We start from the raw sequence: 17,379 nt of genomic DNA on the forward strand, positions 1-17,379 counted from the left end.
AGGCCACAATACGGACACAGGCAGCACATGTATTTAAAAAGAAAACACACAACTAAAGTATTTGCAGTCGTTTTCAGAACATAGGAAACTGGTTACTCAAAACTACTGATTTCATGAAATATTAAGGTACAATGTATAATAAATTAGAACATACTTAGAACAAAACAATTGTGATAGAAAAAAATATATTAAGAAGATTGACTTTTACAAGTAATTGGTTTCTTTTCATACAGGGACAGATGGAAGTTGCTTGCCAGAATGGGATGGATTGGTTTGCTGGCCAAGAGGAATACCTGGGAAAATACTTGCTGTCAATTGCCCTGTCTATGTGTATGACTTTAATCACAGAGGTATTTAGGACTGTTCTCTGTTGATGTCTTTCTTTCTGTGAAATACACCATAAATGTATTATCTCCTTAGTATTATTCAGTTCACTGTTATGATTCAATTGCTTTATGTAATACAGTATTTTATAAATAGTGAGTTTTCTTATTAGGGTACTTTCACACTTGCGGCAGAGTGATCTGGCAAGCAGTTCCGTCGCTGTAACTGCTTGCAGGATCTATCAAAACGTATGCCAACTAACGGCATTTGTGTCATCCGGAAAAACAGATCCGACATTTACTTTTTTCACCTTTTTTCGGATTCCTATGGGAAAAAATGCCAGATCTGGCATTCAGGCAAGTGTTCAGTATTTTTGGCCAGAGATAAAAACCGTAGCATGTTTTATCTCTGTCTTGATCAGTCAAAAAGACTGAACTGAAGACATCCTGATGCATCCTGAATGGATTGCTCTCCATTTAGAATGCATGGGGATAAAACTGATCAGTTATTTTCCAGTATAGATCCCCTAGGATGGAACTCTATGCCGGAAAACAAAAATGCTTGTGTGAAAGTACCCTTAGTAGTTATTGGGATCAAAGTTTGAAACTTCTTTCCTTGAAAATATACAGTTGCAAGAAAAAGTAAGTGGACCCCTTGACATTACCTAGATTTCTGCATTGATTATTCATACAATGTTGTCTGATTCATATCTTAGTCACAATTATAAACAAACACAATATAATTAACCCCTTAAGGACCTTGCCATTTTTCACTTTAAGGACCAGGCCGTTTTTTTGGAAGTTTGACATTTGTCACTTTATGTGGTAATATGTTTGGATCACTTTTACTTATTCAAGCGATTCTGATAGTGGTACTTCATGATAGTGGTAAATTTGAGTCAATATAATTTACCTATACTTATAAAGAAAATCCTAATTTTACAGAAAATTTGGAAAGATTACCAATTTAAAAAATTTGAATTTTTCTGCTTTTAAGGCAGATAGTGATACCTCATAAAATAGTTATTACTTTACATTTCCCATATGTCTACTTTATGTTTGCATCATTTTGCAAATGTAATGTTATTTTTTTAAGACATTAGAAGGCTTAGAATTTTAGAAGCAATTCTTAACATCTTCAAGAAAATTTCTAAAAGCCACTTTTTTAGGGACCAGTACAGTTATATAGTCACTTTGTGGGGCTTACCTAGTAGAAACTACCCAGTTTTTGCATTTTTTTTTATTTTTATTTTTTTACGGCATTCACCTGATGGGGTAAATCATGTAATATATTTCTAAAGAGCCGATTGTTAAGTCTGTTTTTCTTTTATTTTATTCTACTTGTTTTTTATTCTACTTGTTATTCTACAGTTTTATATGTGTTTATTAAAGGAAAAGTGGTGTTTTGTTCTAACTTTAAACTTTTCCCTTTTTTAAAATTTTTTACTTTTTATTTTTACCCCACTGTGGGACTTTTGGGGCCAGATCCCCTCTACAATACATTACAATACATGTGTATTGTGATGCATTGACTGTGTGTATTGTGTATTGTGATGATTGAGTGCCTTCCCAGCCATCAGGTCCCTGTCACCGCAGCACGGGAATCGGATGGGGACGTGGAGGGAGCCTGTACCCTCCTCCGCACGTTGCCTTAAACACATAACATCCAAATATATGTATTGTCTGTGTATTTTATTATTCACAGTGCTGGACAGTGTTCTTTTTCCTCCAAACAGTGTTGTGAAAGATGCAAAATCCAAAATAAACAAACAAACAAAGAAAAATAAATGTGATAGTCTGTCTCAAGTTTACCACCTGGATGTTCTACAATATTGCAGAAGAATGTAAGAGCAACAGTTCATGACCTAAAACTGAAGAGATGTTGGATTATGCACAATAAATGGTTGGAAAAAAAATGTTTTTGGAATTGCCAACTAAGAGTCCTTACCTTGACTGTAGGAAGAGTGTATCTCAATGTACATCACAGTGCATTGCAACAACATGCTTACGTAGCTATTCCTTTCTGGTAGTGAAAAAGTTACAGTGACAGGCAGGTCTCATACAGTATATGTATGTGAGCGTCATCTTGCAGGCCACTAACAGTCCTAGTTAATCCCGAAACCAAAATAAAAGCATGCAACAGCCTTAAGTAAAGGGGGAAAAAAACACTGTGCATGAGCTGTGTCCCAATGACTCTTTACTGGAACAAAAGAAAGGACATGGAAGCAGTTTCAATAAAGAAATGGAGAAAAAAAGGCTTTTGAAGGCAGTGCAAACACATGCTTTTGAATCACTTCTGTTAGCTGTAGAATGATTGTGCGTTGCTATTAGGCTCAGTTCACTCTTCACTTATTTGGTCAGTTATGGGTCAAAAACACAGAACAGGTGCATATCTTTTCATGATACCTTATCTGAGAGTAGGATTCGCTCCTGATTTTGGTTCACCATACAGTAGCTGCTGGAATTAACTGATCAAATAACAGAAGTGTGATTTCAGCCTTACAGGTCAATGTTAGCTTCAGGTCTAATTTACTTAACTGTACAGATTCTAATATAGTGAGAAAGAGCTTTCTCATTTTGCACCGTCTAACTGTGTCCACATTGATTGATAGATAACCTATTCTGTTAGCCACTTATTCTAATATAGTGTGAAAGAGCTGTCTCATTTGGTCAGGTGTCCACATTGATAGATAATCTACTCTGTTAGCCACTGATGCTACTATAGTGTGGCCCCATGACATAGTGGGGGGAGTGTCAGCAGTAAGGTTGTGTTGACGTCACAGTTAATTTTTCCCTTCTTCTTATTCGTCAGAAGAACAGCCCCCAAAAAATTGAATCCTGTATTTTGTCTATGCCCCCCACTGCATTATACCCTCACTCTGATGCCACACTACTGGTCGAGCAGGAAAGCTTGTCCAGGGCAAACTCGGCCTGTTGCGGCCACAATTCAAGTTTGGCTGCCCAGTAATTCAGGGGATCTTGGATCTGGGGTGACAGGGTGAAGTCCAAGTATGCCACCACCTGCTGGTTCAGGTTATGCTCTATGTCGTGCTGCTACCTGGTTTCTTCAGTAGGTGGGTGCCGAAACATGCTTATCAGAGACTCGAGACTCTAGTTGCCACTGATAGAGCTGATAGAGCTGGCGCTGCTCCTGCTCCTGCCCCTCCAGCAGTCATGGCAGTGGAGCATGAGCACAGGAGTCCCCCAGGTCAGACCTTTGTGAGGATGGGCAATGGCACACTTAGGCAGCGACCAACTGACTACATACATCCCTCTGCCGAATGGTGATAATACGGCTGTCACTATGCAAGCAACTCAACATGCAACTGGCTATTTGTGCATGGGAATGGGAGGGACTCCCTGCCTCCATCTCCACTGCATACTGCCATGGTCTGTCAGGGTCATATGCCTTATTGCCCTCCTTCTCCTCCTGCTCCTCTCCTGTCGCATGGGCAGATAAACCATCTATTTCTGTATACAATTCCTGGGCGTTTATGTCGTCCTCTTCGTCCTCATTCTCCTCCTCCACCAGTTCAACTCCCACAGGGCTCAGGGAGCCATGAGATGTAGGTGCCATGTTTCCTATCCCCTTGCCAGTTAGATTTATCAGTATCTGCTCCAAGACATGAAGGAATGGAATGACATAATTCATACCCTAGTCTTGGCAAGTGACAAATAAAGTGGCCTGAGCAATTGGCAGGTGTCACATGAGCTGCTACTGGCTAACATCGAAGTTACACAGGGGAGAAGTCCTGTCCGCCTGAATCATCAAGAAATCATTCACGGCCTTCCTTTGCTCTTATAGTTGGTCGGAAGCATTGCATATGAAATGTGTGACAAGCAGTAGGAGGAGGTGGAGGAGCATCAGGACCAGTAGACGAAGGGCAGGAACAACAGCTTCCTTCTGCAGAGGTGGAGGAGCCCTGACTGCTGGAGAAGGGGTGCGGGCTGTTGGGAGATGCAGCGGTTAGTGCATCAGGCTGTATCACTACCCTAGAACCATGGTTTTCCCAGGCCACTTCATGGTAATGCTCCATATGTTGACGCGCAGCATTGATGCCAAAATTAGCACCCTGACCCGACTTCACCTTCTGCCCACAGATCCTACAATGCCACTCTAACGTCCTCCAGAGACTTGATAAAAAATTCCCACACTGGTGAGTATGGCATTTTACCCTAGTACTCCGTGATGACTGCCTGCCGCTGCCTCTATGAAGCAGTGCACCTCTGAGTAGCAGACGTTCTACCCTGAGCAAGCTGTCACTCTCACCCCCTGTTGATGATGATGAAGCCCCCTCTTCACCCAGCTCCCACATGCAATTGGCTACATCATCATCCACTACTGTCTGTTTGTCACTGATGTCACCCTCACCAGTCTCATGGTCACATCCCTGACCACTCCCAACACCTGCTCCCATGCAACTGTCATTGTTGCTACTTGAACACCTAAAGGAGGGCGCAACTGACCTCTCCTCCAAATCTGAGCTGGCTTGTAGCTGCTGACTCAATAAGCTTATCCTTGCTAAAAAGCAGAGCAGAGCTGATGGCATACATTACTTGCCTGGCAGAAGGAGCAGCAAAGGAAAGAGGCAAGTTCAGGACAGGTGAGGGCAGAGAGTTTGTTCCAGGGCCATGCCAACTAAGTGTGGTGTCAGAGGAACCCACTGACTCCTGACTGTGTGTGCCTGATATCAGCTGAGATGATGTTGAAGATCGATTCAACCATTCCAGGACAGCAAAATTGGTATTCAAAACATGACCAATGGATGACAGTGGCAGCACTGGCCTGTTTCTGCGGCGGCTGCTAACACCCCCATTCTACATGTGCTGGCTATAGCAATATCTTTGACACTTCTTTGGAGGGCCCAGGTAGCTGTCTGTTGGCCATAGTGTATAACCACTGTATCGCTAACAGGACGGATTAGCTAGGAGGATTTTTGGTCCACTAAACAATTTTGTACAGGGTGATGTACAAAGAGCGAGTAAATTCTGATTTGTTTTTCAAACTTTTCCTAAACTTTAGACTGGATTCCTCTTTAGAACATTTATAAGAAATTTTTGTATTTTTGGTAAAATTGATATGTACCCACTAGTGTTGAGCGAACCTGAACTATAAAGTTCGGGTCCATACCGAACTTTGCGAGACCAAGCCTCTATACAAGCTGGATCACGTGTAGCACCGCCTATCATCTCTGAGTAGGGAGCAGGCAGGGTGACCTATAATGATTTTTTGTGGGTGCAATGCACCATCTTTGTACCCCTGATACAGAAATATAATAATCTGGCTGTTAATTCTGTGGGTGAGTTATAGCTATTTTTTGTGTGTGCAATGCACCATTTTTGTACCCCTGACACAAAAATATAATAGTTAATCCGTCTGTTAGTTCAATGGGTGAGATATACCCATTTTTGGTGCGAGATACACATGAACTTTATACATGACAGGGAAATTAATATAGTTTATCTGACTGTTAGTTCGGTGGGTGACATATTCCCCTTTTTTCTGTGAGGTACACCTGCAGTGCATACATGACAGGGAAATTAATATAGTTAATCCGTCTGTTAGTTCGGTGGGTGACATATTCCCCTTTTTGGTGTGAGGTACACCGGCACTGCATACGTCACAGGGAAATTAATATAGTTAATCTTTCTGTTAGTTCGGTGGGTGACCTCAAAGGATGAGGAGAGCATCATATAAGGGACGTAGCCCTGGTCATGGTGCTGCTGGTGCTGGTGGAGCTCCTGTTGCAGGGAGAGGATGTGGTCTATCTGTGCCAGCTACACGCCCAACTGAAACACCTTCCTCAGGTGCACGTAGGCGACAGGACGTTTAGTGTCATTTTGTAGGCCCGAATACCGGTGTACGAATGGTGAGGCCAGAACAAGTAGAGGCTGTAGGAAGGAGTAGGGGTCCGTCATTGAGACCTACCTGGCGATGTATGAGAAAGTGGCCACCAGGGAAAAGCTGCCCCAAGACCAGTGGGCTGAGGTCGTCGCTCCTTTTCTGACATCAGAGTCCCAGCGGGTGTTTTTCGACTTGCCGGATGATCAAGCGGCCCACTACCCAAAGGTAAAGGGGGAGATTTTGGAAAAACTTGGGGTGAATGTGCTGGTCCGGGCCAAGCAGGTGCATCAGTGGGGGTTCAACCCGGCAGAGCCTATGAGATCCCAGTATTATGACCTGCTCAACCTGTTGCAAAAGTGGTACAACCTGACGTGCTGAGCCCCACTGCTATGTTGAACCGGTTGTTAGCAGACAGGTTCTGGAGGGCTCTGCCACTCCCTCTCCAGCAATGGATTGACCAGGTCTCTCCAGGTAATGGTCGACCTGGTGGAGCGCTATGAAGCTACTCGGAACTTACAGGGGGGTTCTGTTGGGAGGGGGGCAGTCAAATCCCGTAACTTTCCACCCCGGACCCAGCAACCGGTGCCCACCAAACCCACCCGGGATGTAACTCCTGTGGACCCCGCTCCAATAATCTGCTGGCGGTGTCGGGAGCCTGGCCATGTCCGAGCGGACTGTCCACATCAGGGGGAACCCATGAACACGAACTATGGCTTCCGTCAATAATTATATGCCAGGAAACTGTGTTCAGTGGGTGCTTCGGAGTCTCTGAACCACCTGTGTCAGGTTGAGGTGGAAGACACTCCAGCGGAGGCTCTGTTGGACTCAGGAAGTCTCGTGACCATGGTACGTACCGCTGAGTACACCGGCCATAAGATCAGAGTCATGTGTATACATGGGGACTTAAAAGACTATCCTACTGCTATGGTGTCTCTGTCTACGGTTTCCGGCAGGTGGATCCACGAGGTGGCTGTCGCAACCAACCTACATTATGAACTTATAGTAGGGAGAGACTTCCCGGGTTCACGGCACTGTGGCCTGTTCCGAGAGTGACTGATACACATGAGACAGATGTAACCCTAGCAGACTGGGTCGGCTCAGGGGGACAACCAGAACCCTGGGAACCTGAGTCCGAAGGGCCAGCGGTAGGGGTGACCGCCACTTCAGTGGAAGAGGAGGAGAAAACCCCGCTGAGTGTAATGGTGGGAGAAATGGAGGACTTGCCGCCGGGGCCTGAGCTGGCAGACCTCAATGTCTCCGGGGATAATTTTTTTCCGGCGCAACACCAGGATCCAACCTTATCCCGATCCTGGGAAAATGTACTAATAATAGATGTGTTTTGGGAGCTGAGGAGCTCTGCCATACTGCAAGGCTAAGAGCTGCCAGCTGGAAGCCAGGCGCCCTAAAGCCTGCTGTGGACTGCCAGGTGAAGTGTTTTTGAGTTCTGTGGACTTTTGCTGTGTGAATTAACATGAGGATTCCTGCGGTGTAAACACCAGGACCCTGCCAAGTATTGTGTTTCTTTTCTGCCTTTTTGTGTGAATAAATACTGACTTTTGCTTTTCAACCGTGGTTTTGGCTCGGTATTGCGTCCGCTTACCCTGCCTACCAGAGCAAATCCCTAAAAGGCGGTAGTAAATTGGATGGCTGACAGTGCCTAAAGGGTTAAATAGAATAAGCTATATGATCTGTATGAAGGACAGGAGGTTGGGTGACATCATACTAGAGGGTGAATATTTTTACATTGACCTTCTGTCCGTATAAGGAACTATTTCTAGTCAGCACTATTGTAATGTGAGCCGCAGCTGTTTCTTGTATGTATGTATGAATGGATGTATAAAAGGCCCGTATGGTCAATATTAAAACAGAGCTGTTTCTGACATCATACTGTGTGTGTCATTGATAGTTCTCCAGGCCTGTCTTTGGGGACAAAGAAGGAATCAAGGTGCATTGAGAAGGAAAGGATACTTTCAGTGCCTACAGTTCCTTTACTTTCTCTCCCATCCAGTCCCCTTCTGAAAACGCAGAATTGGCACCTGCAGCCCATGGGCATCTGTTTTTCACCTCACCCCCTTTCAAATCAGCCAAGCAGTCTGAGCTCCAAGTCATGCAGCAGTATCTTATGCTTTTTGATGACTCTGCTGGCGGGGTTTTCTTGGACCATCCACCTAGACCTGCCATGGAAGTGGAAGATATTGAGTGCACTGATGCCCAACCACTTATGTTTTAGCATGTGGACTGGGAGGACTAACGCAGCACGTCTCTGAAGATGATGACGAAACACAGGTTGCAACTGCTACGAATTTCTGCCGTGTGCAGACCGGCAAGGAGGGCAGGGGTGAAAATTAAGTGGAAGATGATGTGGAGAATGATGAGGTCCTAGACACCACATGGAATCAAGGTCATGCGAGTGACGTGTGCATTTTGGAGGAAGAGGTGGTGGTCACACAGCACCAGCCGCACAGCAAAAGAGGGAGCAGGGTGAAAAAGCAGAGTGGCCATCCCCTAGCCAGTATGCCTGCTACTGCCCAACGCACCCAGGGACTGGGCACACCAAAGCCAGCTCCAAGGAGTTTCCTGGAGTGGCAGTTCTTCAGACAATGTGCTGACGACAAGACGCTGTGCAATCAGAGCCTGAAGTGAGGCATCAATGTTCTAAACCTGAGCACCACCTGCATTACCATGCTTCTAAATGCAAAGCATAAGCTGCAGTGGAGGACACAACAGAAAAACCACAAAAGATCTCAGGCTCCTCCTGCTCCCTCTTCTGCTGAGGTCTCGGCATCTTCCTCCCCCTCTGGATTGACAGTGGCACCTGCCACCCTGCAAACAGAGGATGTGGCAGCAACACCATCACCTCCGCCACCGTCACCCAGCATGTCCACACTGTCCCATGGAAGCGTTCAGCTGTCCATCCCCCAAACACTGGAGAGAAAGAGGAAGTACCCCCCTAACCACCTGCAATCCCTAACCCTGAATGCCAGCATTTCAAAATTCCTAGCCTTTGAAATGCTGGCATTCCGTCTGGTGGAGACAAAGACTTTTAAAAATCTTATGGAAGTGGCTGTCCCACAGTACGTGGTTCCCAGCCACCACTACTTTTCCAGGAACAACAGACCGATGAGTAGTTGGTGCCACTGAGCCTCAAGCCTGGTGTGCGATAACAGGCGAAATCTCGTAGCAAGTCTGGGGCTAGCCGGTTTGACGCATATCCCTTTCCTGGCACATGTGCTGAATTTGATGGTGCAGAGGTTCCTGAAAAATTACCCCGATATGTCAGAGCTGCTGCAGAAAGTGCGGGCCGTCTGTGCGCACTTGCAGCGTTCTCACCCTGCTGCTGCTCGCCCATCTGCTCTGCAGCGTAACTTTGGCCTTCCCGCTCACAGCCTCATATGTGACGTACCCGCAAGATGAAACTCCACCTTGCACATGCTGTGCGAGCAGCAGCAGGCAATAGTGGAGTTTCAGCTGCAGCACACACGGGTGAGTCGCTCTGCGGAACAGCACCACTTCACCACCAGCGAGTGGGCCTCCATGAGGGATGTGTGTGCCGTGTTGAGCTGTTTCGAGTACTCCAACAACATGGCCATTTCCGATGATGCAGTCCTCTGTGTTACTATCCCACTTCTATGTCTCCTTGAAAAAAATCTTTGGACAATGATGGCACAGGAGGAAAAGGAGGAGGAAGAGTGATCATTTACACGGTTATCAGGCCAGTCCTTCACAAGTGTCTTGGAGGGTGGGTTTCTGCACCAACAGAGGCCAGGTACACAACTGTCCAGCCAGGGCACAGTTCTGCAGGATGAGGAGGATGATGAGAAGGAGGAACTGTGTTCACAGCAGAAAGGCACCCAAAGCAGCTTATGGGAATCAATGGAGCGTGGCTGGGGGGATACAGAGGACACAGATGATACACATCCCACAGAGGACAGCTTGTCGTTGCCTCTGGGCAGCCTGGAACACATGAGCGACTACATACTGCAGTGTCTGCACAACGACCGCCGAGTTGCCCACATTTTAACCAGTGCTGATTACTGGGTGGCCATCCTGCTGTATCCCCGCTACAAGGACAACGTGCTGTCTAGAGATTAGTGAATTTCCAGTTATGAGATTCATTTGCGATTCGTTTACTGGTAAAAGGTGAATTGCATTATGGATTCCGTTACCACGGACCATAACGCAATTCTATGACGGAATGCATAACGGAATGCCTTTAGAGGCATTCTGCTATTCATTCCGTCATAATAGAAGTCTATGGGCAGCATAACGGATGCGTCCCATTTCCATTATGCAGGAGAGGAATCCCCTGCATAACGGAAATGGAACAAATCTGTTTTGCAGCCCATAAACTTCTATTATGACGGAATGAATAACGGAATGCCTCTAAAGGCATTCCGTCATGCATTCCGTCATGGAATTGGGTTATGGTCCTTGGTACCGGAATGACGTGAATTTCGCTCAGCTCTAGTGCTGTCCTAAATTTAGTTACTGGAGCATGATCGGAAGATGTGCGAGTACAAGCACACGCTGGTAGACTCGCTGCTGATCGCATGATAGGGTTATTGGTTACTTACTCAGGGCCTTCCATAACTTCCCCCTTTTTCCACCTCCAAGTACCATCCGAATAAAAGACCACACACTTTGCTTGGATTAAATTGGCCACAGCAGCCGTTTTATTAATAAAATAAATACATCCATAAATAACAATAACATTAAATTAACATTAACCCCTGACGAGGGAGATCGTAGGAGCCCCAAAATGTTACCATCCACAAGAAGCCAACCTGGCAACTCCATCTTGCCTCCAGCCGTAAGCACCAGCTCGGAGACACCAACTGATGGACGCCTTCTCCAATTAACCAAGTACCTGAAACTATGAGAGTCCAGCCCCACCATTGAGGCCCTCCCATTTCCACTACCGTCATATACCACCAGCTTCTATGATCTCCCACCGGCACGACTGCCGCGACATATAACACTGTCCCGTACATTCCACCACCCAAAACCTTAGGGCGGGAGGGAGGGAGTTTGCTTCCAACAAAATGGCACCGGCTGCCTGCCGGTCACCTCTATTTAACCCCTAACTCCTCCCATCTCATTACCCTAACCACACCTCTCCCACCAGTTTAACTAACTCCAACCCAGGCCCTTCCTACCAAAACCCATCATGACGGCCTCCCCTTACCTGGCGTCCTAGTCCGGCCTCTCTTGATAGGGTTATTGGTTACTTACTCAGGGCCTTCCATAATTTCCCCCTTTTTCCACCTCCAAGTACCATCCCAATAAAACACCACACACTTTGCTTGGATTAAATCGGCCACAGCAGCCGTTTTATTAATAAAATAAATACATCCATAAATAACAATAACATTAAATTAACATTAACCCCTGACGAGGGAGATCGTAGAAGCCCCAAAATGTTACCATCCACAAGAAGCCAACCTGGCAACTCCATCTTGCCTCCAGCCGTAAGCACCAGCTCGGAGACACCAACTGATGGACGCCTTCTCCAATTAACCAAGTACCTGAAACTATGAGAGTCCAGCCCCACCATTGAGGCCCTCCCATTTCCACTACCGTCATATACCACCAGCTTCTATGATCTCCCACCGCCAACAACGCGCAGCTTGAACCCTACTACCACCCTCAAGCCTGCACGTTCCTCCACAAACACAAGGCCCGTTCAATTCCATTCTGCAAACCAAGCGCCCACAGATCAATGCCAACCGCATTCAGGTGAACACCATCCGACCTCCAAAAACCACCGCTCCCCGCCTCCAGATCCATATGCCGAACCGCCACTGCTCCATTCCGAGCCATAAACCTCCCAATAGCCCTATTTACCTTAACCCTGGCCTTGTTGATCCGCTCAACCGAACGCGCCTCTCTCCATGTCTTCCGAGCCACAATGTCGGACCAGACAATCACCATACCCGGAAACAAAGACCACAACCTCAAAATGTCAAACTTAACATCCTTGATAAGCTCCCGACACGGTCTAACCCCCAAGTCATTACCCCCGACATGCAACACTAAAATGTCTGGGGCTCGATCCAACCTCACAAAATGGTGCACCTCCCTCATCACACTTCCCCACAACATACCCCTACTCCCCAGCCACCGCAGCACTGCCTCGTCCCTGCTGAAACCAAGCTGACGCCCATCCGGACGCACATCAGCCCGCAGCGCACCCCAGAAAACAAATGAATGCCCCATAATCCACACCAACACCGCACCTGCAATACAAACAAAAGAAAATTAATGCCACCACTCAGCTTACCAACCTCCCAAACGAACATAGGATTTAAAACGTGAAGATTCCCATCTCCCAATTTTCTTAATCACCTCCTCGCCCAAACCTAACCTCGCCACCTCTGTAGCAGCCCCAATCCTGAAGGAATGACCCGTAAAAAGCTTAGAGTCCATTCCCAACTCCCCAAACATTTTTTAAACACTGCCACGAACTGAAAACGCGACAGAAACGATCCGTCCTCATGCCTCAGCATGGGCCCCATATTCCCAAAACTTACACCCTCCCGGTACTCCCTCAAGCAACGCACCGGGCACAACGTACAACCTAGAACCGCAAACAGTGACACGCTACACCCCTTACCTTCCCTATCCGTCTTAGACACCCGTATCCGCACTACCACCCTGTCACTATACAAATCCACATCCCCCCAACACAAACTCCCTGCCCTATTAATACTAGGACACACCAACTCACCCAACCGAAAAGCCCCAAAAAACGCTAGCGAAAAGGCCAATCTAAACAACCTTACCTCACTCATTGACCGACAAATCACACCCACCTGCTCCCCTATCTTCAATAATTTGCTTCCCCCTCCTACAACCCTTCAACACCTGCCTCACCAAAAAGGTTTTTGTAACATCAGGTAGGCCTCTAAGCTTAAAACCAAATGCCAAACCTGCCATAACTCAATTCACCTGCGCTACCGACCTCCCCCTTTCAGCTAAATTCCACAAGAACAAAACTAACGGCACCTCACCGTCTTCAACCCCCACTCCTAGCTCAGCACACCACCCCTCCCACTCACTCCAGGCCTTACCGTATGCCGCCCACGTGCCAGCGCTCAAAGACTCCCTCAACAGCCCCGCTACTGTACCTCCAAGAGCTCCCACAGGGACTCCGGACACACCAACCCGACCGCCTCCGCCTCCGGGGCGAGTTGCCGAAAACGCTCCCACTGCAAACGAGAAAGAGAGTCAGCCACGCCGTTATCAACACCTGGCACATGTACAGCCACAATCCAAGCATTAAATTTCCAAGCAACACAACACTAAATGCTGCAATAACTTAACCATCGGGGGAGAAGAAGCCGTCAACCCATTAATAGCCTGCACCACTCCCAGGTTGTCGCAATGAAAACGAACCTTCCTATCACGAAACCTATCCCTCCAGAGCACCACTGCCAAAACAATCGTAAACAATTAAAGCAAAGCAACATTGCAGACCCAACCCCTCAACACCCAAGACTCTGGCCACTGACCCGCACACCACTGTCCGTTACAGAAAACCCCGAAACCAACCCCCCCCCCCCCGCTGCATCCGAATACAAATCAAAGTCAAAACTATCCACCACCTCCCCCAACACCAATGTCCTGCCATTGAAATCCTTCAAAAACTTGTCCCAGACCACCAAATCCCCTTTTAACTCCCGCCCCAACCGAATAAAATGATGTGGGGCAACCACCCCCCCGGTAGCAGCCGCCAATCTCCTGCAAAATATCCGCCCCCATCGGCATAATCCGACATGCAAAATTCAACTTGCCCAATAAAGACTGCAAATCTCGCAGGCGAATCTTGGGCGCCCTCAGTGCACTACCTACCACCCCCTTCAAGTCCTGAACCTTCTCCTCAGGCAACCGACACTCCATCTTAACTGTGTCAATAACAATACCCAAAAAACTTAACTCCGTCGTGGGCCCAACCGTCTTCTCAGCCGCCAACGGCACCCCAAACGAGTCAAAAACATACTGCAACGTGGACAACAACAATGAACAAACTCGTGACTCCGCCGGACCCAAGCATAAAAAATCATCAAGATAATGTATCAGCGACACACACCCTGACACATCCTTAACCACCCATTCCAGGAAAGAACTGAATGTTTCAAAGTATGCACAAGATACCCAACACCCCATTGGCAAACACCTATCCACAAAATACCCACCATCCCAGAAACAACCTAACAAATGTAAACTATCTGGGTTGACAGGCAACAACCGGAATGCCGCCTCAATGTACGTTTTTGCCAACAAGGCCCCAGGCCCCAACTTACGCACCCAACCTACCGCCGCATCAAAAGAGGTATAGACCACCGAACAAAGCTCGGGATCAATACCTTCATTGACCAACGCCCCCTTTGGGAAAGACAAGTGATGAATAAGCCGAAACTTGTTCGACTCCTTCTTGGGCACCACCCCCAAAGGGGAAACCCTCAAATCCTCCCACGGCAAGTCATAAAACGGCCCATCCATCCTCCCCAACGCTACCTCCTTAGCCAGCTTCTCCGATACTACCTCCCTGTGCTCCAAGGCCGACCGCAAATTCTTCCTGACCCCACACCCCTGTTCCGCCGGGCGAGACGGAATACTAAAACCCTCTGTAAACCCCTTCCCCAAAAATTCTGCCGCCCCCTTGTCCGGGTATCTATCGAGGTACCCCGCCATCACGGCCACCCGCACCGGCGTCCGGCCCTTTTGCACCAGCCTCACTCCCCTTCTGCCTTGCCCCCCTAAAACAACGGCTGGCCCCGTGTCCACCCCCGCAGGAAGAACACTCGTGCTTAAACTTGCACTTAGGCCCAAACTTGCAACTCCCCTCATTGAAGAGAAAGCACAATCCCTTGGACGCTGCTGTTGCAAATCTTGACTGACCTGACCCCCCTTGCTCCCCCCGAAAGGGCTGCCCAGCCCGAACCGGCGCCATTACCTTCATCCATAACCCTATGTCTTTATGGTCCCACCGCATACTCTGGCGGACCGCTTTCCTCTGACGAAACTGCTCGTCATATCTCAACCACCCAGAACCCCCATAAACCCTATACGTCTCCCCAATCGCGTCCAAGTAACAGAAAAGCGCCGAACAACTGTCCGGCGCCCTCTCCCCAATCACGCTAGCCAAAATGGCGAAGGCCTGCAGCCCCCAACCCCTAATTAGCAAACGTGCGCGGTATCAGTCTATAACGCCGTTTCTCCTCCTCCTCCCTCTTTGACCCATCCAGCTTTGCTAAATCCAGATTAAAACGCTCCAGGGGAAGCAGCGAAAATATATCCACGTACTCCCCCTGCCAAATCCGATCCCTGACCTCATGTTTCAAGTGCGCACCCAGTGGGCCTTCAAAGCACACATAAACCTCCCCCTTGGCCGCATCATCCACCCGCGGCCAGTCGTCGTCACCCCCTGCTTGCGTCTGCACTGACACGGAAGCTGCCGCTGCAACACCTGAACCCCTTGTCTCCATTCCCCCAACAGGCCCAACACCCCATGCCTGCATAGGCCCCCCACCTGACACACCACTCCCAGAATCCACGCCAGCTAACCCACACAATAATCTCCCCAAACCCGCCATCATATCTTTCTGCCCCCCTCCTAAACCACCCAGCCCAGAACTTTGCGCCAGCGCAAGAAAAGCTCCTAATGCCGCCTCACCTGGCTGCCGGGGTGCTGTGAACCCCGCAGCTGGAATTCCTGAATCCTGACGCAGTGACCCCGCCGTCACTGGAACGACCACTCCAGACGCCACTCTCCCGCTCGTACCAGGCATCCCAGCATCCTCAACGCTGGATGCGCTGTGCGCCGAAAACGACTCCTCCTCCTCATCTTCCGCGCGGGCAGGACCAGCGGCACGCTGTCCGTCATGCTGTTGAGGCCTGTGCACCCTACCTCGCTCCTGGTGCACAGCCTCGCAACCCCTGCTGCTGCTGCTGCCTCTCCCACGTTGAGCAGCCCTCCCCCCCAGCCTGGAGAGGGAAGCCTGCAGTACCAGCTCCGGCCTCCATGTCGCACGCTGCCGGAGACGGAGCACTTGCCGCCCCGCCCCTCACTGGGCCCCGCCGAACAACTGAATTCCTCCCGCGCCGGGAGGACCTAGAGGGAGTCTGCACATTGGCCCACCGGCGCGATGGGTCCCCTGAGGGGCTCCTAACCCGGCGCCGGACCCTGGGGGTATCCTCTGGGCTCAGGCGCGCCGGCGGCCGGACCCGCCGCGACCGTGTGGTGCCCGGCGGCGGGCTTGCTGACCCCGCCCCCCCCCCCCCTGCAGCAGGTTGGCTACCTGTCCCTGCAGCCACTCCGGACCTCTGACCTCCGCCGCCGCTCTCAGCTGCTGCAGCATCTCCTCCACCTGCGACATGGTAAGCTGCTCCCCAGTTTGCTTCCAACAAAATGGCACCGGCTGCCTGTCGGTCCCCTCTATTTAACCCCTAACTCCTCCCATCTCATTACCCTAACCACACCTCTCCCACCAGTTTAACTAACTCCAACCCAGGCCCTTCCTACCAAAACCCATCATGACGGCCTCCCCTTACCTGGCGTCCTAGTCCGGCCTCTTTTTAAGTAAAGCAGTAAGGGTAAGAAGTTTAAGTCCGATGACATGCACGGGATTAGGTAAGAAAACGCGAGATTAGGGAGGATAGTAGGTGATAAGTGGAGATTCCTACGGGTGAAGCGTCTGATACACCTGGCCCAATGGCTAAGCAGATGACAATTAAATGTAATGTAATAGATCATATAATTGGTATAGAGATATGACAAAACCATGGGAGTCTATAAAAGATCCATGCCACGCCCACCAATGCGTAGACTGTCCGATCCCCTGAAGATGCCAGGTTAGCTAGCGAAACATGTCGGGTGACAGTCATTGAGGGTGTTTTTAGAGTAGGGGTAGCCTATTGATATCGAGTGTATTAAGCATAATAGAGTGTATTCAGCAATAAGTGTAATCAGCCTAACACAAGTGTATTCAGCATAATAATGGAGTGTATTTGGCATCAAGTGTATTCAGCCTAAACACAAGTGTACTTAGCATAAGAATAGGGAGGAGTCCGGAGCCAGCGTGCAGCTTCCAGCCCCTTATTGAATTATAGTCCAGATAGTAAACTCAGTATAAATTGATTCATTAACAAAAAATAGGCAACACAACTGATAGTTTTTAAATGGGTAGATTTAATGGTCAGTAATAATGA

The 17,379-nt window shown here is 48.5% G+C and overlaps 1 protein-coding gene across 1 annotated transcript in view; it reads left to right on the plus strand.

The window, feature by feature from the left end:
• Window positions 1-270: 270 nt before the first annotated feature.
• PTH2R (parathyroid hormone 2 receptor) overlaps window positions 271-17,379 on the plus strand; it is a 745,316-nt gene continuing 728,207 nt past the window's right edge. The window contains exon 1 of the mRNA XM_040441156.1: window positions 271-350. The gene's annotated coding sequence lies outside the window, so the exon portion shown is untranslated. The remainder of the gene's footprint in view (window positions 351-17,379) is intronic.

Source organism: Bufo bufo, chromosome 7 (genome assembly GCF_905171765.1).
Source record: "Bufo bufo chromosome 7, aBufBuf1.1, whole genome shotgun sequence".
Classification (NCBI taxonomy): domain Eukaryota; kingdom Metazoa; phylum Chordata; class Amphibia; order Anura; family Bufonidae; genus Bufo; species Bufo bufo.